We start from the raw sequence: 25,639 nt of genomic DNA on the forward strand, positions 1-25,639 counted from the left end.
CGACAGGCAGGGCAAAGGAAGTTTAGAGGAGGGAGGAGATAGACGAGCAGAATTACTTGATATCAGTGCATTAAACATTCCTTAAACTTTGTGAATCTGCTGTATCTGCAGACTTGCTGCTGATTTCAAGTCAACTCGCATCACAGTACTGTACGCCAACCACTTTGATCCTCACAAATCACAGAGCCGGACCCACTCAGCTTTTCTTCATCACTGCTTTCCTTATTTTAAGAATCCCCACTAATAGTCATGTAACCCTCAGTGACTGGTCTGATGAGGAAGGAAGGAAGTTGTTCTGCTGGTCTGTGCCGGTCTGTGTGCCTAATTGACTGTCTTCCATTTAGCAGGCATCTGAGCAGGTCAACTCACTTAACCTCTTATGAATAACATGTCCGCTCTCGCACCGAGGCTTTCTAAGTGAGACGTAGCCATTACTGAAACTGGGGCTCCATGAAGTGTGTAAATATTCATATCAGGCTGGCAGTATTCTCTCCACACACGAATCCTCATTGATTGTAAGCGCTGAGGTGCGGGGCCAGGTAGAAATAATGTAATTTCATCTTTGGCCTGAGTTCTCCCTTATTTGAATATGAAATGACAATTTGTCAAATTTCCATTCCGCTTGTCCCAATTTAGAAGGAAATTTGATTTGTCTCTCCGGCAGATACTCTCCTTGAGCGAGCACACACACACATCAGGCAGATTGCTGCGAGTGCTTCAGCCACTAGATAATGTCTCGTTGGCGTGTAACCAACAGACTTATGAGAAATGTAAACATCTTGGCGTCAAGTGCCCCGTTGAGGCCAGCGTCTATCTAATTGTGAATAATGATTTAAGAAGTGTGTCGGAGGCCGTTTGCAGCAGGTGAGTTTATACTCAATCTGTTTCAAACTTCAGTTTACTCCCCTCAGTGCGCCCGTGTGTTGCTTCACTGGCTCCACATAATGAGGGAGCACAGGCCTGAAACTTAAGGTGAACTCTCCTTAATGGAACCCCCGAAGACTCTGTTTTTTACACATTGTAAACAGTGTTTTGCACCGAATGAGCATCATGAAGAGCTAACACACACGGTTACTACATCTTTTAAACATTTGAAAAGTCTTTTTTTTTGAAGGAGTTAAGACATCGAAAAGAGTTTGTAGCCTTTTTCTTTTCCTCTTATGGAACAATGCTTCCTCCTTGGTGGATCAAGCCAACAGCTCTACTTGTTGTAATGTGTTCATCCCTCCCTGTTAAAGGTGCACTACGTAGATTTGGTAGTGAAATTTGAAAGTTGGAGAAGTGAAACAATTCTATGCTATATTTTCTGAACTAAAAACACAAAATTTACTCGATGAAAAAATAGGTCTCCGAAACACTGTTTGGAGCTAAAAAGCTACCAGGAGAGTTACGGTTTGTTGCGGGCCCACCACCATAACTTCTGGCGTAGCATTTGGTCTTCAAACAGTATTCCAGGGACCAAATTTCCTCTTAGGACAGTTGCACAGAGATCGTAACTGTCACTTGCATACAGTCTATACACTGACTCCAGTCACAGGGTATATATATATTCTGGTGCGGAATGGTTTGCAGATTCACTTAATCACTTCTTGAATGAATGTAGGTTCTCTTGACAAGATGCATACGGTTCATGTTGGCGTGCCGGCACAGCTTGGAGAGAAAAGGATAATAATTACTGAAAGGAGAGCACTTTACAGCCCCCCCAAAAATGATTCAAATGTTTTTTTCCAGAATGTTTTGCCGACAGGTTAGGTGTGCAGTGCGAGTTAGCATTGTGATCTATATTTCTGTTAAATCCCTCTGTGTTTAGAGGAGCCATGACTCTCTTGAACTAGCCTGTGTTTTACTCACTCTATAGCAAACAAAAACATTGACTATCAATAGATGCACACTTCTTTACTTAAAAGTCACAAGCGTTCACCAATATCCCACCATTGTTTCTGTGTGTAGACAAAGAAGTCAGTTGCAATCAAGCGTCATCACTCACAGCACTGAAGCAACCGCAGCTGAACTTAAACAGCCTGTCATTTTCTAAATTATTCAATACAGGAAAGAGTGGTGTGATACGCAGACGTGTGATGAGTGGTCTGCTCACCTTTTAGTGAAGAGGAGAACACACAAATCACTAAAAACAAAAGGCTCTGTCCAAAATCGCACTACTCACTATCATCTATAGCACATTATAAAAGGAATTTAGTTAGAATTATAATATCAGACTCTATAATTACACAATGCATTGTGAGAAGTAGTGTAGAACAAGCAACATTTACCATCACACATTTTGAAACTTTGGTGGTGGTGGGGGATTTATTCATAACGTTGAGCATACTGTGAGGAGTTTTATTTGGTCATGAAACACACTCAAATAAACACTAAGGCCTCTCTTTATGACATACAAAAGCAAACAAAACTATCTGGAAGAATGAATAATATTTCTGTTTGATTATTTTAATGCTTGTCACTACTACTCTCAGGTCAAAGGATTTGGCAGCATGCAGACAGGAAGTGTCTTTTTCTACGTTTTCCATGAAAAAGATTCACTGTGAAGATATGTCTGATGTTTAAAAGATAGCAGGACCGCATTTCCTGTTTTTAGAACACTACTGAACAGGGCAAGAGATAAGATGTGGGTTTTCAACAACAAGACAACATTATGAATGTTGCTTTAACTTTTTGTCTACTCAGTCAAATTTGAACTCCAGTTTCCTTTCTCTCGCTCTTCTGCAAATTATCATCATAGATTCTCTATAATGCAATGAAACAGTCCTTTCTTATCCAGTCGGTGTGATCGTGTCACTTCACTGCTTTACGGTATGGATGGGACAAAATATCTAAAAGGCCATATATCATCGTCCTGACATGTGTAATCCAATTATCAATACGTTTGCCCCCAAATATCGATATTTTTATTTAAAAAATACAGCGCTCTAAACTGATTTCACTGACAATAAGACACATGTCAATACTTAATGATTCCTCTTCTTACATGGAAGAGGGTAACCGGACCGTAAGTCAATTGATCGAAGAAACGGTTGAACGCTTGATTAGAGGAGAAAAAGACAGCTGGCTCAAGTGGAACTGCAGTGAAAAGAAGTTAAATGATGCGATCGCTGCTTTTGAGTCCAAAAGAAGTGAGAAAGAAAGAGCTGCTCCAGGTCTTTATGCTGCGATGTATACGGACAGATGGAGGAGCACTCCAACAGGCAGAGAGAGAGAGTTACACGTGATGAGAGGACTTCACGGGTTGTGGATAACGAGAAAGAAATGCATTCCAATGTGATAATAACTGGGATGATGCACGAGACTCACTCTGGTTCTCATATATAGCACATACAGCATAAAGCTCATATAAAGGTTTTAAGGCTCCGGAGCAATAAAAGCTGAAAAATACCTGTTGCTGTTGGTCCGCAAAATTGTGCTGTTTTACTCGAAAAATGGTACTGTAGTGCGAATTGATAGCAGAGGTTCCCTTTCTCATAATGCTCGCAGTACACAATCATTTTGTATTACACCACTACCCACTCCATATGCACTGTTAGGAAAGGGAAAGCACATTTTATTACTCGTCAACAACACATTTATTAAAGGTTCAGGAGAAACGTACCTCATTCAGGCACATTAAAGACTTAATGTGCGATTTTTTTGATCCAGCAGATGTCGCCCTTGAGCACCGGCATGAAACCAAAACAACTCGCGCTGCATTGTTGTGTTAGCATGCTAATGCTAGCGATCTTTATTATGCTCGTATCTTCACACTGCATGTAAATTTACCCCAAATGGCCGTGATCTAGAAACGCTTACGTGACATTCAATTAAGCAGTGAGTACAGTATGTAATTCTTCTTTTCTCTAGTCCCTCAATTAAACAACTTTTATACGTGAGGGGAGGAGCCGGCCGGCCGTCCCGGCGATGTAAACAAAGTGAAGCTACGGCTAGGAAAACATCACAGACAGTGGGACTCGGGTGTTACACCCATTGTAGACAGTCATGACTCACAGAGTTATTTTCAGAGGATATACTTGATTTCTATTATTTTTAAGTGTGAAAATGTCAAATTCTGAGAGTTTATTCACAAACATCTTTAATCTCTTCACCTTGCTCCCCTTCAGTTACATTATTCCCACGTATGTGCACCTCTCCTCTCTTTATACACACAGCTTGTTCCGTCCTCCTACTGTTTCTATGTGTCTGTGAGTGTTTGATTTTCATGACAATTTTCACAGGTGAGTTTTAAAAAATCACGTAAGTATCCCAACGCACGCTTGATGTGTTCTGCAGTCCTATTTGTTATCACGCTTGTTGCTCATCACATAACTACGGAAACAATCCAAAACTAATAGTGCTGAATTCGGAGTATGTGTTAGATGCCACTGGCAACACGTCGAGCCGAGATAGAGTTAAGATTGTCTATTAGTATATTGACTGTGGATGTAGATCTTATATGGATTAATATTAGAGAAATGCTTAAATGGTTGCCCAATATATTTGTAAGGCAGTAAATATAGGTGGGCAGGCTGCCCAGTTATGGTCTATGCTTGGGAATGACTGTGTTTCAGACGGTGCTCTCCCCCGACCCACTGCACAACTGCTTAAGTTCATGTGTGTTGAGGAGAGGGAGAGAGCCAGTTGATGCTCAAGTGAGCCACACTTGTGTGGTTTAGTAATAGTAGTAGTAGTAGTAGTAGTAGTAGTAGTAGTAGTGAACGGGTATGTGATTTGGAGCCAATGGCTTTCACAAACCTGTTCTCACGAAGTGAAGGAACTGACTACCTGGTATCAAAGTGACTTTATGAAACTGCTTGAGCAGAATATGGCAGGCAACAAGTGTTTCCTCACATCATATCTGAACCACAGAAAACTGTAAAATAGCTTTGTGTTTGTTTCACTTACACAATCCCGCATGCCTCTTTCATTTATGCAAAGGCCGGTCAGAAAAACATAATTACAGCACAATGAGTAATACCGACGGGACTTTTTGTCAATGTGTGGGTGTTTTCGTGGAGCATTATCTTATATTTCCTGAAAAAGTCAAGGTAGCTGTTGTACATGATGACGAAGGAAAGTTAAAAAAAAGATGTAATTAAATAGTTCTCAGATTGCACACTAGCCGGGCTGGCCTTATTGAATCAGAATTTCAATGAGAAAGTGTGTTGGCAGGCAGCGCTGCGGTGCATATTCGATGAGTGCCACATTTATGCGGCCACCCAGTTGTACAACAGCCCCCCTGTTTTCCGGCATCAACAGGTCCACTGAGGAGGCTGGCTGCTGTACACAGGCCCCTATTGATTAACCATGATTGCAATGTGGAGGCACACACACAAAAAATGCATACACTCACAAACGCAGTAATATGCTGCCTGTGTTTGTAAAACGGCACATAATACACGCACACATCTTGTATCATCACAGCTCTGTCGGGAGAAGGAGAAAGTCGGAGAGGGGAAGTCTCAGGGGCCTCGACAGATTGGCTGCCTGGTTGCCCATGGAGACAACATATGGGACAGGAACGTGCTGTGCTGGTGGGATGTTATGACGCTGATTTTATCAAGAGCGATGTGGTTGGAGTCGATATTGTGCAGGCTTAAATGTATATCTAGTGAGACTAAAAATAAAACATTTGTGACATTTGTGGATGCAGCGTTGTTGTGCTGTATTATTATCTGGAGTTGAGAGGACTGCTAAAAAACCACACACTTCCATCCAAACACTTGGATACAGTTACAGTCGAGTATCAAGTTTGATTCGGCTTGTTGTATCTAAGCTGCAACACCCTCAGGCTGGCTCGCTGTCATGGTAACCATGCCCTCCGATGTCATTTTGCCTAATTTTAGCTCTTGTAGTTCTCACGGTCGGTCAGCCCTTTCCTCGGCTGGATCCACTCTGCCGGAAAAACGTTAGCAGACACCACCCGGTTGTGTGTAAAAACAAACACTGCACCTTTTTTTTCATGTTATGTTTTATTTATGCAACAATGAATATCAGCAATTACCTGTTTCAGATTTGTGAATAATGCAGCTGCACTTGCATGTTTGATGAAACGGAACAGTTGTTAATGGAAGAAGGAAAGGACGGAACAAAAATACATAAATAACCTACATGCTAAATAAAATAAAAACAATTTCCGTGGCAGTCATGTTGAATATCTGAGGTTTATTTCTGAGTTGAATTTAGCAGCCTTTTTTTTTTTTTAGGACAACAAGCCCAGCGTGGGCGCAGACTACAAGTCTACGTCAACACAGTGGTTTGGGCATGTTCTAGCCGCGACACCCGTGAGCCACCTACCTGGGTGGTGAGGCTTTTTAAATATGACTTCAATTTAACACTGCTGGGCCTTTCATATGACTGTGGAAGAGCGCTGTTAATCAGATGAAAACCGAGGAAAAAAAGCTTTCATTTCTGAAAGGAGTGTAAAAATGAAAATGTCGCCGTACTAATGTGGTGATTTATATTCTTCAGAGCCCATATGGTGGGCTTGCTTAACAGGAATATTTCTGATATTGTACAAGCACATAATTCAGTTTGCAGACAGAAGTTATTGCTGCAGGAATCTGGATGTTTTCAGTGTTGTGATCACATTATTGAACACTGGAATCTTTTGATTTGTGCATCCGTCTTCGCCATCCTCGAGAGAAAGGATTTGATATAACCATACCAATAAAGCTTAACTGCATTACATATAAGAAGTCATTTCATTTGAAGAGACTGGTTCTGTGACGTCTTATTTCATTTAGAAGGCCGGATCATGAAAGTGTACACATACAGTATCGCAGGCAGCTGGTTGTTAGCTTCTGTCTGGGGAGATGTGAAGGGGACTGTCAGAAGCTCAACCGTCAATCTACACCAAAGCTTATCTGACCAACCCAGTAAATATCCCACTGTGGGTAATCCCACAGTGGGATATGATGAATGATATCCCAGTAACAACTCACACCCCTGCCTATTATAGTGCCTCCACGTGCACAGAAGCTGTAGGATCTATCTGCTGGAGGTGAAGACATAGTAAGGATAAAGACTTGTTGACTTTTTAGTATTCAAATTTCTGAGAAAATCAATTGAATGCCCTGATGTTTATTTCCCCCTTATCGACACTATTGCATATTATATCCAAACATAACAGATCAATTATTCTAAGATCTTCTAATTATAGACATTTCACACAAATCATTTCTGCCAGTGAGAATGAGCGAGAATGATTTTAAACGTCTTGTAATTTGAGTGTAAAACGCTCGATGTCTGCTTCACAGCCCTGTCAGTGTACATGTAGGACTAACAGATGTGAATATTGGATGGAGAGATGTAGGGAGGCAACGTTGGAAGCATTGGACAAACACTCGTCCAGAGTGTGTTAACCTCTGGGTTAATGAAATTTGTGTTGGCCTGCCTAACGAGCCGCCATCGAGGTACCAGATCTGCCCCATGCAGATGACAATCCTGGCCCTCTGCCACCGCCGTGCCGCAGGAGATTTGTCTGTATTGGTGTGTGAGGGGTTATTGAGTGAAACAGAAGAAAGGGGGGTAGTCAAAGAAGTGTCAAAGAAGGGGGATAGTGAATGTGTGAAGTAGTCTGTTTTTTTTTCTTCTCTCAGTGTTATTGTAACTATCTGTGAGTGTGTTCCCAACCAAACTCCCCGCCGTCTGCACTTTAGCCCCGGTGTTTAGCCGAGCAGAAGAGGAAGCAGCTGAATGATGGCACTGTCTGCCTGCTGGCACACTCGCTGCAAGCAAGGCACATGCATTTTTGGGGGTGTGGGGTGCAGGGCAGAAGAAGGACACCCTTCTCATGCAACAGGTGGGACATGCAGCAGGATGCACCGGAGAAGGATGTGGCTGTGACTGCAGCCCTTCAGGGCGCACAAGCAGTTTAATCTGCATGGAGCTGCGCTTCTTATTCTGATTTGTACACATCACAACACTGTGTAAATCCATTATTGGGAAGTCACCTTGTGCATCAGGGCTGTGTAATAATGCAGCAATCACACTGTTGAACAATGGCATGAAGGCGGTCAATGAACTAATTTCCTCAGAATAAAATCGTGGGAATCAGAAAGCAGAGAGTTTTAAGAAAGAGCAAAAGGTATAAAAGGAGAAGCACCAGCGAGACAAATGTCAGGTGTGGGTATCGACTGCAGACGATCCCTGTCATGATGGGATCGTCAGTTTCCATGCGCCCAGACTTCAGTTCCGCTCTTTACTCCCCACCTCTGCAGACGGATTTTCTTTCATAGGGTCTCTGTGCAGCGCCGGGGCTGTATCAGCTCTGGTGTTGCCTTACTGTAAGTGATCCAGACCCTGCAGGATTTCAATCAATCATCAAAGAGTTTGTGGCTGTGCGCTCCCTGCTGCTCAGAATGAGCCTTCTGTAGCGGTGGTTAATGGAAAAGGTCACCTCTCCTCCAGGCTGTGCTGGCTCGCAACAAAGACAGAGAAAGGATCAGAGGAGAGGGACCGGTAAACCTCAGGACCAAAGAGCTGGATTTTTCAGAGATGGGGATATTGGCTGCATTGTAATCAGCTTTGTGCATTTTTCCGCCCCCCACCGCTCTTTTTTAAAAGTCGTAAAAATGGATAAACTTGATATAAGAGAGTAAATTGACCGTATGATGGCCGTCCCTGAGTGCACATCTCTCTGTATTTCCGTGCCTTTTCCTTTTCACTTTCTTTTAAAATCACTTCTGTTTGCATTCTTACTTTCCAATGCCCACTGATGAATATTTACACATTTGTTGAACTAGATCTGGAGGTGAGATAAGAATGAATCTCCATTTATAAAGCTTGCTGTGTTACAATCAAGCATCGAGTTCGAAGTTCAATCGAAGTTCAAGGTTTTTTTGTCATTTGAGAGCTTTCACTTACATGTGGGGCTTCCATTTAGATAAGAAGAAACCCTCGGATTGTAAATAGAAACATAAGAAAGTCACAAATGTGATAGTCAGTGGAACAGAAAAGTATATTTTCTCTTCTTGACTTCTTTTATCTCGTACCATTGCATTTTTCCCTCCTGTCTTACACACCATCTCCTCTCGTTCCACCCATGATCCGAGTAATCTCTTACATCTCTCTGTCTCCGCCTTTATCTGATTTTTTTTCCCCCTCCTGCGAGAAGTGTAGGAGTATCGGAGGAGGCGAGAGAAGGACAAGGGCCACACTATGTCATTCTTTTGTTTTGCGTCGGCCTTGCCAGCCTGATTGCCCTGAGAGCCGCTTTGTGAAGGAGCGCTGCGTCGCTGTCTGAGGCCTGACAAACAGTGTTCCCTTTTTTTTCCTATTACGGCCAATCATGAGGAAAAAAAACCTTGAAGAGAAAATGTTCCAGTTTGCTCTACTGCTGTGTTTGTACAACTGTGCATACTTGCTTTGAGAGCAGCGTTCGCCAGTGTGCTCTGAATTTTAACATCCCTTCATTAATTTGATTCACTTTAGTTCACTGCTGTTAAATTCCCTGTTTTGGATTCCCTGAAAAGCAAACATCTTGTTTATTTCTACACTGTCTTTATCAAACTAAATCAGTTAATACAAAGATATCACGATTGTTGATGTAGCTCAGTTAAAGTTTCAACTTAATCTGTCTAAGCTTCCCTTTTAATGCTTCTTCTAATAAAAAGTTTAATTTGTGGAAAACACTGTGGGGAAAAGTTGAAGGCAGAACAGACACAGTAAAATGAACTGTCACAGTTTGATCAGAGACTGCTTTTAAAGTAAACAAGCAGTCACTGATAAGTCACAATTAACAATGTTTTTGGATTTTCTAGACTATTCATGACTCTTAAAGGTCACATATTATGCAAAATACACTTTACCATGTTTTTCTAACACTAAAAGGTGACCCTAGTCTGTTTAAAAAAAGTCCATCCTCTCCAACTTTGGCCTGCTCCACTTTTCAGAAAATGTTTCTCTCAAACAGGCCGTTTGGAGATTTTCCCTTTGTGACATCACATAGGGCAGTAACCCCTCCTCCAGGTGGGTGACACTCCCACAGCTAGGTTTTTGTTCTGCCCTCTGCGTCTGCCTTCTCACCGTAAACAATAGAGCATGGTGCAAGAAAGTCAGAGCCACATCCCCTTCCAGAGAGAGGGCGTGGTCGAACACAGGTCACCTGCATTTAAAGCTACAGACACAGAAACAGCCTGTTCTGAGCAGGGCTAAATAGAGGGGTTTATTGGCATGCTAAATGTGTATCAGTCAGTCTTGCTAAATTAATATGATACATTCGTAACTGTTAAAAATCTCGAGGCTGAAACTTCCTTGAGAGGAGAAACTTCACCATCATGCCAGACAAGGAGCTGAGAGGTGACATAACGGCTGGGTGTGGTCATTTCAAATCCCTTTGTCTTTGACCATGCTCACACTGCACTTCAGACACTATAGTATGACTATGGCCAATATAAACAATGAAGAAGCACAATGAAGTTTACAAATGGGGCGGCTGTGGTGAAGTGGTAGAGTCGGTTGTCTTTCAACCCAAAGGTTGAGGGGTTCAATCACCCGCTCCTGCAGCCACATGTCCGATGTCATCCAATGTGTATGAATTGGATTAGCTAATACTGATTGCCACTTTACATAGCTTCCTTTTCTATCGGTGTGAATGGTGAGAATGGGTAGGTGTGACCTGCGGTGTAAAAGCACTTTGAGTGTTTAGAAAAAAAAGTGCTGTGCAAGCTCAAGTCCATTTACCATTTACAAATGTTTGTTTTCACCCTGAATACAGTTCCTCCTATTTCCATATTTAATCGAATACATAATAGTCATAATTCTACCATCCATCCACCTTGTGCTTCTTCTCAAAAATGGTTAAATGGCTCTTGGATCCGTGTGTTTGAATGTTCACATTAGCTAGAGGTTAAAAGGTCGAGCATTTTAAAGACATTCACTTATTCTAATTAGACTCAGGGATAGTTTTCAGAATAACAATAATTTAAAGTTATAAATATCAAATGATGGCAGTACATGTAAAGGCAGCACCTGTAACTCTTTTCGATGTCTTGAGTTTGAGATTCACATGTCAGTGCACATAGCTGCATCTCCTCGTTTACATTCTGTCACAGGGAGGACATTCTGAAAAGGCGGTCTGACAGAGAGGCCATTGTACGTCTAATGTCACCACACTTTTTTCCACCTCCTCCTCCGCCCTCGTATCTTCCATCACCCTCCTGCCGGGTTGCTCTTTGTTTAAATCTCGCTTCTCAGCCTCCTGTATTTCCTTCAAATTATTCTCCAACTATCCCATCCCTCTTTTTTGTTACATCCCTTTTTACATCTATAAATGTAGGATTTTTTTTTTAATTAGCTGCATTTGACATGCGGATTCACCTGCCTCAGCAAGGCAAGACAATTCAGCTCACATTATGTCTCGCTCTAACATGCTGCTGCAGGTGGAAATGAGCTGTTTTTACATCGATGGGAGGGGTAGGAGGGCGGGCAATGAGCTGATGTGCATAAAACATGGATCTAGCTCTTCTCCTGACTGTCTAATTGTGTTTCAGAGAGAACTGAGAATAAAAAGAAAATAGTCTAGAGCTCGCATAAATTAAGCTCTGAATGATAGAGCAAGATGTGTAATGTGGTGTATTAAAATGTAAAATATGTGTTCACTTATGTAAACTCATACTCATATATACAAAGGAAGAAATAAAGGAAGACAGATATGTGGATTCATAACTCACTTCAGGCTTGTGTTTTTTTGTGGGCTGACATGCTGAAAATATACATACATACTGAAAATAACGCAGTCAGCTTCAGACAATCAGAGTCTTGTTCTGGGGCTCTCAACCATGCTTAGACAAATATACTCAAAAAAAATGTGTGCTGTAGACATATAAAACAAATATAGGGCATTAAGTTTGAAGTAAACACCAGAGAACAACTTGAAGGTTTTGGATTGTGAAGACAACATGTTGCTGCTTGACAACATGTGTATGTGTATAGGCCGATAAATCCCAGACTGCCTTGGTAAAGCACCTAACCAGAGTTCGCCCGCATATAATTCAAGTTTCTCAGGAAACATCTTCCAGCCAAAGGTGGAAGCTCCATTTAAAAAGGGCTAACATGGATACGAAATATTTACAGGAGAAATATTGTGAAAAATCCACTTTTACAGTGTTTTGGAACATATTTTTGGGTAACCTGAGTGTCTACTGACCCACAACATGTGAAACAAACCCATCAGTCCTTTGTTTGTTGTCTGCATAAGTCTTACAACACAGAGAAATATGCTCTGTTTAAATTTGCTCAACTTGTGATGTCACAAGTTGGATTCTGGTGAAAAAGTCCCCTCCCCTGATATCTCCACCCATGGACTCCACCTCCAGCCTAGAACAAAACTTTTGCGCAGGTCTGCCATTTTTATTCTCACTAAAGACGAGTGATATCTACCAGGAAAACTCAGTGGGGCTCATTACATTTAAAGAGACACACACACCAAAACGGAGCGTTCTGAGAGAGCTGGTTTATACAGGGTCACAAACCTCCTCTGGTGCTTGATTCATGTTATATTTTGACCAAAGCACAGCACAGATGTTTCCTTTAGACCACATTTAGACTGTTTGAAAAGGCAGAAAAGTGGTATAATATGTCCTCTTTAACTCCAGCACACAGTGTGAAGTGTGAAGTGAGCTTCTGTTTATATCTTTGTGTGATCTGGAGCAAGGATGACTAGCTTTTTGTTTTTGTTTCTCTCAGACAAAAACAAATTTCTGCAGCCTTCCCGTCAGTCCTTTAAAAAAAAAATGAAGAAGCCAGTTGTCATCTTCAGTTGTGATAACAGCTCTTCACCATTGCTGTCTCAAAACCTCTCTGTTGTTTCAATTAGATCAAATCAAGCCTAATCAGGGAGACAACGAAGTGTGCCTGCGTCACTTTATTTTTCATGATTTAAATGCCAATTTAATTAGCCATTACATCATCACGTTGCATTATTTCTGCTTGCCAAGTTAATGATCATTGTTAGAGCAGCGTGTCAAAGCAACCCTTATCCTAATCTTGTCCTTATTAAACATTCTGCTGCCTTTTAATTGGGGGGGGGGGGGGGGGGGGGTTCAAAGCCACCAAAACACCTCTTGCAAATTCAGTATCACTGACATCTGCAGTAAAAGCTTCTTTTTCAAATCACTCTCCCAGCACACTAAGGAGATTCTATGTCCTGTTTAAAATATAGCAGCTTTGTAGATGTGTGTAGATGTGTGTAGGTGTCTGTGTGTGTGTGTGTGTGTGTGTGTGTGTGTGTGTTTGAGGATAAATGAAGGAGGAAAAGAGATAAGTTTCATGATTACAGAAGTGTTTTCTACCTGGCCTCTTCGAGCTGAAGTTAGTGATGGAGGAAATGATAGTGTGCTCCTGCCTGTGCGCAAACAGGGCCAATGCAGCGTGATAACACATAGTGGACCTATCGTCTCCTCCCTATCTCACTCTCGCTTTAGTAGGAGTGCTGATTATATTGCCTCTTCATACCAATCTGCTTTCAGCCCACTCACTTGTAGGACAAAACGCACACACGCTCAAACACACACTCTCAAATACAGTGTGCATGGGCGACACATAGAAAAGTAATTTGTTTTTCTTTGAGTGCCCTTAATGCTCGCTGGTGCTCTGCATAAAAAAAATATTTAAAAAAAAAATCATCCAATCAACAAAAAGTCCTCGCTGTGAAGGCTGAGCGCAGCCGCTGCAAATAAAGTAATCTCAGGCTGAAGTGGATTGTGCTTATTGCCCCGATCAGATTGAGACATGCTCTTTCATTGTGCAGGTGAACGCTCCGCTCAGCTGGGTATACTTAACGGAACCTGAAGAAGAAATGTTTAGCAGAGCTTTGTTTACCTGGTAACAGAGCACCACTGTGACGTGTCGTGCAAGTTACCTATTGGATGGATTTTATTGCAGATTCCAGTTTAACAAAGTGCTAAGCATCATGTAATCGATGTATCTATGGAAAATGTGGAAAGCATTGAAGTATTCAGGTGAACATGTGATGGGATATATAAAGACTTTGAAGCATAATGATGAATGCATTCAATGAACAGGAACATAGCTGTGAACACATGTTTATTCTACTGTCTCTTGACACCTTTGTTGTTGTTATTGCATTATTTAAACCAGTGATTATAACATCTCAAACCAGGCTGCAAAACAATCTTTATTACCATAAATATATATATGGGACATGTAATAATTCATACTAAACATTATCCACTACATTTCTTTCTTGAGTCTTCGTTTAATGAGCTTAACAGCGTTGTCGTGCCTGTGTGTGATTCTGTCTGTTAACAAAACGTGTTTCTCATTCTGCTGCATTCAAGTTGGGTGTGGTTTGGCTTCTTTGCCTGGCAGTGACTTTCTAGGAGCTTTCTCTCAGTCACTCTCACCATCACCTCGACCGCTAACTATGGGTGAATATGCTGCCAGTGTTTGATGTGTCTGGAGGGTGTAGCACCTGTGTCCTGCCATCGGCTGCGGTCCCCCTGGGTTAAATGTGGTCCATGCTGCTGGTACCCACACACTGAAAATACACACCCTAACACACACAGGCACGCATGCCCATACACACACACACACACACACACACACACACACACACACACACACAAACACACACATCCTCCCCCCACGTCCATTTATCCCCCTCTCCCCCTTATTCAGGCACTCTCTGCTCATTCATATGCTCCAAGGGATTCCTATTTTGTTGCCTAGATTCTTTTCCTTCCGGTGTTGTGGGAGTCTGCACCTGTGGGGTACACACACGCACACATACACACACACACACAACAGACACATATACACACATTCTCTGGCTGAATTTTCTTGCATGCCTCCTATTAAGCTGCAGGGAACCTGACTCTGGAAGCATTCAGATTTGGCCCCTGAGTTCCAGCTGCGAGGAGAATAGGTGCAGGAGCTGTAGCGGGGATGTGACGAATAGAGAAAAGTGAATATCATCAGGCTCCAGCTGCAACCTGAGCTTCATTTTGAAAACGGCATAAATGTTGACTGTGCTTCTTGTAAGAACCTACAGACCTGTTTGGCTACATGTTTTTTTTTTGTTTTTTTTTACAGGAAATACAATTGTTTACCTGCAATAGAGAGGATCTTCTTATATCACTGTTAATGCCTTCAGACAAAGGTAGAGGGATGTTTGACCACCAGAGCAGAAAAGCTGCTGAACTTACAAGAAAAGATGTGTTTGATGCGGTATGCTGAAATCAAACAGAGTGCCATATAGATGAGTTCTGTGTGTGTGTGTGTGTGTGTGTGTGTGTGTGTGTGTGTGTGTGTGTGTGTGTGTGTGTGTGTGTGTGTGTGTGTGTGTGTGTGTGTGTGTGTATTCGTCCATAGGGATGGGGTATCAAACTCAGCTGACTCTCATGCAGCTGTGTGAGTCAACCTGCTGACAGGAAAATGTAACAGGGGAAAGCTGATATAGGCTTCAGGTGGTTTCACTGTCATTTATATAATGGGATTTGGCACACACACACACACACACACACACACACACACACACACAGCTGCAAATACACAGCTAAGACTGTACTTTAACATCTACACCTACACTCAAAGAATTAATGGGGGAATTTTACTTTAAAATTCAAACTAAAAACTGTTGCCATGGCTCTGTTAATCCACCATACCACAATCATCGTGTGTTTTTGTTTACATTTGTGAGCATTTCTGAGATCATCCCCTTTAACCTCATCCTGTTAGCTCAGACGAGTCTGACTGCAACCCTCAGCAACATTAAGTTGCTTTATTTAGGTCAGTGCAGACAACAGCCTCTTGAAACCGAGCACAAAACATCCCACCACGAATATAAAATGTTAAAAAGGGGGTAGAGTCATCTCCAAAAATAAAACTGACAGATGTCTTCCTTAAGGAATTTCAGCTGTTGGAAAAAATAATTTGGGGAAATGTTATTGCCATAAAAACAAGAATAACATGAAGTTATGTATCATTAAAACAGTCAAATAATCCAACTCAAAGCAATGTAAAACGTGGTCTAGCACACAGAGGGCACACAGAGATGTACAAGAGAGCTTCTCTATTAAAAATACCTTTTCCAATTTTACTTTGTTTTCTTCTGCTGTATTAAGGTTTTAATTGTGTCATAGAGAATACAAGGACATGCTTATTTTGTCCCTTTTCTTACCCACTAGTGGAAAAAGTAAGATAACATCTTCATGAGGAAATATTTCTCTTAGCCCTGGAGCTATAAGACCCGGCCAGAATACAGAGCAGGGAGTGAACCATGTGGGTGAAACCTTCACTTTGTCCTGCTTGTAAACTTGCAAACTTCCCTCAATTGAGGAAACCTATCTGCTTGTGACATCTCTTGCATTCTGGGAGTTATTTTGTTGATGCTTGACTTCCGTCAGTCTGCATCAAATAACCATACCTCAGAAGGTTATTACCAACAGATGCCCAGAAGACATTCACACACCTAAAGAGAAGGGCTTTCGCTGTTCAGGGAAGCATTATTAAGGTTTGTCATCGGAAGAGTTGACGGACAGTGAACACATCGTTAGTAACAGGAGAGATGAGACGAAGGGAAAAAGTAAAGCAGGAGAGCTTTAGTGAGCGAGCACCTGAGCAAAACTGTGAGTAATCGGGACAAAGAGTCTCTTTTCCACTTCAAGTGTTTTATAACAGATTAAGGCTCAGACTAGGACTCGCCTGTGACCAATTAACAAGCTAGCTAGAGCCTGTTAAACCCGCCACTCTTCTTGAATATTAAAGAGCTCTGTGAAGACAGAATTGTCTTTGCCATGCCTGCACTGTTGACCCACAACTGACAACAAATGCTTTGGTGTGACAGTGAATCCTCCTTGTTTGTTACCACCTCCAGAGAATGTAAAGAAAACAAACCTGCATTTAACCTGAGTGTTTGACAATCTGATGCAGAACCCAGAAAACTCTCACCATGTGTCATCCTTCTTCTTTCACCTCGCTACAGAGATTCTTTTCTTTGACCTTATAAAAACCAAAGACTCTATTATATCTATTCCAGATGAAAAAACTGCGAGCTCTAATTATATGTGGTATTGGACCACAAATATAGCTGTCTGTGTTGACACTGGTTTCATCTGCCTCCATGATGGATTTGATCCTGTTAGGATTTCTTGTCGAGCTGTTTAGTTTGAGGAGTCATTAATGGAACCCACTGAAATAAAAAGAAAACAAAACAGGCCCACAGAAAAAAGTTCAGGCAACCCCTAACCCTATAGCTGATATTTTGACTATTTTTTATTTTTTATTTAAGATGATTATAAGTTGCTTTTCTTTCCACTCCTCCATCACTTTTACATTTCTTGTTCTGTGGAAGGGCAGTAAAATGCAACATACATGCATCACCGCTTGGCACTCTGTAGAGTGATCATGCTTGTTGTAATCCATGTAGGACAATATGCTTGTGAAAGAAAACTACTACTGTAGTGATATACAATGAAACTCAAATAAAATGCTGTTTGACTGGAGGATAAATCTCGTAATATCGGTGCATATCTGCGATAAAATTAGCCGATACTGATAGTCACCTGATATGCTAACATCGGCCGATATTATGGGCTGGCTGCTTTATCGGTCGGGCTGTAGTTCTGAACATGTGTTTTCTTCACCTCTCTTTCTCCCGACCCTCTGGCACTTTCCCTTTTTAAATGTGTTCTGTTCTCTGCTGTTTTGTCTCTCCCGGCGGTCCTTGCAGCATTTCCTCTTTAAAACCTCTCTGATTGGCTAATGGAGAGTTATTCTGATTCAGGTGTCATAGGGCTTCAGGACCACACACACACTTAAACACATATACCCCCCAACTCCATGTGGATGCTGTAAATGGACACACACCCGCAGTCACACATTAACCAGCACATCCCTTCCAGCCATCAGGATGTGTTTGTAGCCAACTTAAGAATTCCATTAATTGGACTTATTTTTTTTTATTTGTTTTGTGTGTGTGTGTGTGTGTGTGTGTGTGTGTGTATTGTTTCTTGGGTTGGAAAAATATTTTTTTTTGTTAATGAGTATAATCTTTTTGCACGCCTGTCTACACACTCTCAATGTGTGGTGACTCTGCTTCACATCAAAGACACAAAGAACATCAGTGAGGACAACGATGCAAGCGGCAAAACAAAAGAGGGGAATTCTCTCATTATGCTATGCTACTGCTTTTTACTACCAATTAACCAGCAGAGCAAGCTGTTCACACACACACACACACACACACACACACAATGCACCCAGTCATGGCAGAACTCATATTCCTGACAAATATTCATAAGCAAGGTTCTTTTTGTGGCTTTCTTCAATGCGTTTCTGAGACTCTTTAATGGAAAAGGAAAAGAGAAACAGTGGCAGCACAGCATGAGGCCGTGACACCCCGCTTCCTTCTATCAGCATAAATATAAATACACCTGCTCTTCATTCACTTATTTATTTTAATGGTATTCTGCAAGCGCTGCTGGGCAACCATTGCCAAGGACCTCTTCTTGGTTTGTGCCTAACCTTCCTTTTCTTTAGCGCCCCATAAAGCGCCCACTTATTATATTTTACCAGCATGTGATTTTAACTTGCTGTTCTATTTCAATTTTTTTTCCAGAATAATATATTCTCTCCCCCCTCCCCGATATTCTCTGGAGCAACTGACAGACAATATGGGGCTCAGTGAATTCCCGGACTCATAATCCAATTTCATAATTCACAATTCCCCTTTCCTAGCCGCTTGCCAAGCCGAGAGCAGCAGAAGCAGCACAGAGGGATGTGGGCACTGACGTGTGGACTGTCAGTGAGTGTGAGCAGAAGGGTTAGAGGTTTAGTATGGCAGGCTGATCTGAATTCAGAATACACCCGGAGGTTTAGGATAACTATTGTTGATTTTTTTTTACATGTATTAGCCTGTGGTGAGTCATGTTTTGTTTACTTTTAGTTGTTTTTGCCATTTTCTGAAAATCATCCTGAAAAATCAGTCCTAAAACACATTTGCTTGAAGGTACTTTACCTCTTTATTTAACTTTTTATTTCTCCTCACAAGTAAATAACTTTGTGTGTGTGTGTGTGTGTGTGTGTGTGTGTGTGTGTGTGTGAGAGAGAAAGGGCGAGCATGTGTGCTCCTTAGCTCCACTGCTCATCCCAACCCGTCTGGTCCTCACTAAAGCCCTCACGCGTCCGTGGCTCCTTCCTTGGCTCTGAACTCAAATGTCTTGGCGTCCATTCATGGGTACAGAAGCGTGATATTGAATCACACAAAGAGAGAGAGCTCTGATTTCCCCGCTGGGTTTGCCCTCTGCGGCCCCCACTTGCCGTCACCCCACCTCCCCTCACATTGGGTGGCACTGAAACACATCATGGCCAGAGGAAGGATGCTGGGGTGGGATGATGTAACCGAGGACAGCGTGTAGCACGATGAGACAATGACAGCGCTCGCATTCTGCAGATTCTTTATTCGCCATGCTTTTCTTTCTGCTTAAAAAATGGGACATTTGAAGCCCAAATGTGATTGGATTAAAGTCACAACATTGCCATGAGCTTTAATATATGCATGAATTAAAAGGTCATTTAAAGAGAAGCTATAAAACCTGGAAGATAAAGAGCACCCATCACTATGTCTTTCTCTTAGACTAACATTATTAATTCAGAGGTCAGTGAGTTTGTTCCTCTCTCTGTAAAATCCTGTTGCTGCATTATAGACAAATACCCGCCAGTCAATATTTTTGCCTTAATGACTTTCCTGCTATGCGTATATTAGCACTCTGGCTCATTGACTAGCTCACATCAGGGGGGGGATCCAGGGTGACAAATTGACCAGCGTTATGTTTTATGTGGAGCCTGATTTAGGTTAATGATCCAGCTGGGACAAAGGCTTTGCCAGCAAAGCAGACATTGTTCGATGTATTAATCATTGTAGGGAGGTTTTCTTTATTCCTATTGTTGGGGTTGTATCAAGTCAACTTTGGTTATATTCTTTAATAATTATTTCTAATTATTAATAATATAAATAAAATATCATTAAACTGTGTTTAATCTCGTTTTGGGGCACCACCCTGTACTCAGGGAAATATAACCAAAATATTACTCAAATCAGTCTCAGATTAGTTATTTAATTACTAATATTATTAATAATTAATAACTATATTTAATAAATTGAAGGCGTGAAATCCGTACACAAAGCCTTCGCACCCAGCCTATATCACAATGCAAATACACCAGTAATCACAAACAACTGCTCTCTTAAATTATAACAGAATTTATTTAAACAAAGCAACATCAATCCAAAATCAATGAACTTAATCAAACAAATAACTATTATAAACTAATCTAAGCAAACAAACATTATCAAGCACACCTTGTGAATGAGGTGTGAATGTGTGTGTGTGTGTGTGTGTGAGAAAGAGAGAGAGAGGGGGGGGGAGAAGAAAAGGGGGAGATTGCTTCGTCCCACGTGGTCGCCCTTACGATGGCACACACCTAACAAAGACCTAACGTGGCCTTAATGTCTAAAAGAGACCGAGTTCGGCCCTACACGATCTGTGTCTCTGAGGCGTCTGGATGACCGCGAGTGTATAGATCTCTGTGTGTGTGGGTGTAGCCTATGTGCGTAATGGGGGAAGAAAAGAGGATAAAAAGGAGCGTAGAGGAGGAGAGAAATGCGTGCCTGAAGAGGCCGGATCACAGTCCGAATCCCGCACCACAACTCAGAGTAATTCCCTTCATTCACAGAAACAAACCAATGGACGAATTCAAGTTAATACGACTTACACTGGCCTTTCTGATCAGAAGAATCATACCCGGTTATAACGCTGTTACGCTAAACACATATAGGACGCAGTGGTCCGAAATGGGAACAACAAGAGTTTTAAACAGGTAAAACTCAGGACGCAGCGGTCCAACAAAGATAAAAATTACAGTTTCTGCTTCAATCAATCAATTGTTAAAAACACTCTCTAAAGCTAATTCTGCCCAGACCTAATTAAGCCTCACTTGTGAATCGCTTTGCCTGCGATCGGTGAAGGAAAAAGGAGTCCGGTGATAAAACAGATCTTCTGTCCGTCCTGGTGTAGAGGCGTCTGATGGCGGCGAGGGTCCCTTACGGCAAGAGCGGCTTCGTTGGTTCTCCGTCGAGGGGAAAGATGTCCGTTGATGTCCTTTCGTTGCAGGACGGAATAAGACCGTTATCTTTCTGATAAACTGTTATAGCCTAACGCTCTCCGAGAAACTGAGATGCGTTCACTGGACAATCCGAGCTCGGAATTTGGAACACTGCCGGCCGCGGATTACCTGCGCGCCAAAGCTTTAAACAAAGGAAGGTTGTTGCAGAAAACAGGAGGTGAGCTTGTATCTCCGAGCACTTCAAAATCGGCGCGTGAAAGAGGATGAACGAGGGGAGTCTCAGAGTTTTATCACCTGGCCGCCTTCCTGTGGGGTCTCCCTCAGGTTCCGGTCCCCCCTTTACGTCACACTTAGGTGTGAAGTGCCGCAGGGAATTCTGGGATAAAGAGTTCTTTTAGGCCATCTCAGTAAATAACTCAAAGTCCATGGTTTGACTGTCCTAAGCCTGCGTGGCCCAACACTATACTGACAAAGTTGAACTGTACCCCCCAGGGGTTTTTAAGGTGGACTATTAAACAGCTGTGTTGCATACGTGATTCTGATTGGTCAATCAAGGCATTCTAAGTTCTGCTATTTCTGTACAGCAAAGTTTTAAGGCTGCTCTAGGCTCTGGAGGACTACTTCATCATATCAATCCACTGAAAGTAGTCCAGTAAGTTTGACGTCATTCATGATTATTATGAGAAAAAATAACAGCTGAGAAAAAGCATGAAAGGTTAAGACATATGAATGTTTAGACCAAAGGAAAAGGAAAAACAGTATGGAGTTTAAAGGTCACATATTATACTCCAAGTACAAATACAAGTTTAAATAAGTCGCAGAGCTCTCCAAATTTCTGTGAAGTTTCTGATCCTGTATTTTATCATACCTTTAAACACCTCTATATCAGCCCTGCTCAGAACAGGCTGTTTCTGTGTCTGTACCTTTAAATGTTAGTGAGCTGTGTTCAACCACACAACTCTCGATGTGGCTGGGTCTTTCTCGCACCATGCCCAATTGTTTACATTGACAAGGCAGACTCAGAAGGCAGAACAAGCTGTGGGAGTTTCACCAACCTAGGGGAGGGGTTACTGCCCTTTGTGATGTCATGAAGGGAAAATCTCCAAACGGACTGTTTGAGCACACATTTTCTGAAAAGAGGAGCAGGAAAAAGAGAATGGACTTTACTCATAATTGATGGGGTTTGTAGACAAGCTAGGGACACCTGTTAGTGTTAGAAAAACATGGTAAAGTGTATTTTACATAATATGTGACTTTTAAATAATACTAAGGTGAATGCCAACAGACACTGGCAGTGATTCAGCAGAAAAATTCAGGTGATACAAACATGTATGCGTCCTGTGTAACGATTGAAATGATCAGTTTAATGTGAGTAATATGAGTTAGGTTGGCTCATTTTAAGAAGGCAATGGAAGTTATTCTAACCATGAAGAGAATATTTTTTCAGAGAGAAATAAAAACCGCTTATTTAAATCAAGAAAAGTCAACAACATTATACATTTTTGTTTGTAATTCACCTTTTGATAAGTGGGATGACACCTGCTCACTATGCATTATTCCTCACTTATTTCAACCTTAAAAGAAAAAGTTGACTCTGGTTGACAGTCACCAGGTCAGTTTTTAGATCCCAGAAAAGTGTCTCTTCTTCTCCACATGAAAACCATTTAATACTTTTATACTTTTTATTCCTGAACACGGATACAAGTGTTGAACTCAAGGTCTGGATGCATGTCTCTCTCTGCTGGTGGACCTCTCAGTGCACAAATAGATACAGTATAAGGTAGAGTCTATGAATTTCTAGAACTGGAGCAGCTTCAGCCTTTTACACACACAGACTCGGGAGAATTTGTCGAGTGATTCTGCCGGCCTGTCAGCTTGATTAGTAACCCCCATCATAAGACGGAAGGAGCTAACTGTTCTCATGTCACTTTCTGCGTGCCAGGGTTTCTTTCATGCCATCAGGGGAATCAATGGGGACTTGTTTCTGCATGTGGCACTTTTTTTTCTTTCTCAGTTTCCTGCGGAGGCGGTGTGCAAATCGATGGCTTTGAACTCAGACGAACAGCAATTCAGACGGGAGCCAGGCGTTTAATGAAATCCTGCCCACCAGAGACACACTTGGCCAATTTTTCTGATGCAGAAAAATGCACCATCTTGAAGAAGTAGATCTCCCTGATATATTTTTCTTCAGCAAACATCCCAAAATACCTTGCAAATGCCTTTTACTTAAAAATCTGCTGAGTTTCTGATAATCACCGTGACATGACAGTATGTTTAACTGTTGCCTGATTAGTGTCCCCTTACAGCTCTGTGTAGGTGAACAGTCTGTGCCAAGCCAATTACTTAACCCTGACCCAGGATGGCAGCCAATCACAGTGGCTCTGGACCCAGCGGCTGTCTGTAATCTTGAAAGGAAAAGCACAGAAGCAGCGGTCCAGATCTAATGTGAGAACTGAAGGCGCCCTGGACTCAGAGATGAAGCTGCAGGGAGGAGGCCTGAAACACAAGGACTCTTCTTAAATCTAAACTGCTGAAGTAGAAAACACACAGGCACACAATGAAACACTTAGAATGTGATTGCAAAGGTGCAGGGTCTAAAGTCTAGACTGGAGGCCTGAGGGGTTTGAATCTGCCTCTCTTTCTCCTTTTTCTTCAACCTTTAGCACATATACTGCTTCACAAACTTATTGTCATGAGGCCTGATAGGATAGTAACTCTTTGTACTTCACTGAGAGGACAGAGCCCAGAGAGTCTAATCTCATCCACCTCTGTTGTGAGGCCATGTCCAAATCATTGTGGTCACACTGGAAAGCACTTTTTAGTGTGTGAAAATATTCGGTTCTCACCGTCTGTTTTGTATCTGATTTCTAACTATATGTTTCAATAAATGTGTTCCTACTAATTTATTACTTACAACGTTTCTACATCCATTAACTGTTAACAAAGCCAATTCAGGCAAAATAAGATGATTGAGACTCGAACTACCAAGGTTCGTTCTTTTGACTGCTTTAGTCATACAAAACTAATTAAAATGATCATCTAATTTGATGTCATATCTTCAGCTTCAGCGTCAGTGATGATTAACTGGTACATTTTCAAATGTATTGAGAATATAGAATTCACATCCTGATACTTTTTGAGGGTTTCTCTTACCCACGCTAACTTTGCAGTTCCAATTAGTCTTAGATTATCTAAATAAATATAATATAATTAGTCTTAGATTATCTAAATAAATATAGTATAATTAGTCTTAGATTATCTAAATAAATAATTAGATATTATTTTTGAATTAATTTTATTTTGATTAATTGGAAATCTCTGTAAATCTTTAGTGAACAGTTGCAATGATAGACATTGATGTGCTTTAAGTTAGAGAATTCCACTGAATTAATCGCATCAAATTTGTTTTTACACTGGTTTGTGCGCTTTGTGGCAGCTGACACAAGCTGTGAACACATGCTGTAGAGGTGATGTTGTGAACACTTACTTCAGACCAGGTCTTGCCACCTCAGTGTTCACGCTCCCATTGGCTGCATTTCTTCTGTCAAGGCCTGATGGAAACATCTCCTTATGAAGCTGCTTAAAGCTCTACTTACAATTTCCACATATAAAACTAAAACCATGTGCAGAAACATGGCAAAACATCACATGCTTTTATACATGCATGCATGTCTGCATCACTTTTTCTCCGTAATTGGGTAATTGAAATGAAGCCAAACTTGTATTCTTCATACACATATGTGTCTGACACTGTGAAGACAAAAGACAAAGCCTTGAAGAAGACCCCATGTAAACCCATGATGTGCTCGGACACAGACCGAAAGTCTCCCTGACCCCTGTACACTTCCACATGAGTTTATGGAGATCACCCGCTCTTTTCATGACCAAACAAAAGGTTTGAGTGGCGTCGTGAGAGTCGGAGCAGGATTAGACCTAACCTCTGAGGGCTCTCTCCAAAACCCCTTTTGTGCGTGTTTCTGAATAGAAACATGGCCTTCTGAGATTGTCTGCCTGCAAGCCAGCCAGCCGTGTCCTACATGTTGTTTGCAACTCTGCTTCATTTAAGGTCAGCTCGAATGTGCATCAGATGACTCAGCTCTGTCTAATGTTTGGAGCAAAAATCCGCCTCTCTTGCTGTCTAATTGTGCCTCAATGCACTAAGAATAGTAAGCTGTGATGGATGATGATGTTTCCCAGAATTCCTTGAAGTTATACAGGAGAGCAACATCACTGCAATATCAAATGATTACAGCCAGGATTTCACTGCTTCCTCTATTTCCTCTGCCTCTCTAATCAACCATTTCAATTGGCCCACAGCATCCGGCCAGTTGTTTGTCTTTTCAGCTGGCTGAGAAAACGCAGACAGAATCAACAAATCTCGGCAATCATGGCTTCGATGTAATTGTCAGTCTAAGCCGGTAATCTTGTCGTAGAGCGTCTCCGATAATAACAGTGCATCTCCTCTCTCTGATTATTGTCTCAGGGCATTTCAATAAGATGTCATCTTCTTTTTACCCCATTTTTTCTTTCTTTTTTTTTGTTCAGGGAGTAGGAGGGTGGGAGC

The 25,639-nt window shown here is 41.6% G+C and overlaps 1 protein-coding gene and 1 long non-coding RNA gene across 3 annotated transcripts in view; one reads left to right on the forward strand and one right to left on the reverse strand.

Moving 5' to 3' along the window:
- LOC132973218 (uncharacterized) overlaps nt 1–25,639 on the reverse strand; it is a 360,126-nt gene that overhangs the window by 174,140 nt on the left and 160,347 nt on the right. Inside the window, exon 1 of one of the 2 annotated variants that reach the window (XR_009672974.1) lies at nt 14,549–14,581. The exons of the other annotated variant lie outside the window; for it this stretch is intronic. This is a non-coding gene — a long non-coding RNA (uncharacterized LOC132973218). Of the gene's footprint in view, nt 1–14,548; nt 14,582–25,639 lie in introns of those variants that run through there. 2 annotated transcript variants of the gene reach the window in all.
- The window catches only part of b4galnt4a (beta-1,4-N-acetyl-galactosaminyl transferase 4a), a 156,433-nt gene that overhangs the window by 3,643 nt on the left and 127,151 nt on the right, over nt 1–25,639 (forward strand). The gene's annotated exons all lie outside the window — the stretch shown is intronic.

Source organism: Labrus mixtus, chromosome 4 (genome assembly GCF_963584025.1).
Source record: "Labrus mixtus chromosome 4, fLabMix1.1, whole genome shotgun sequence".
Classification (NCBI taxonomy): Eukaryota; Metazoa; Chordata; class Actinopteri; order Labriformes; family Labridae; genus Labrus; species Labrus mixtus.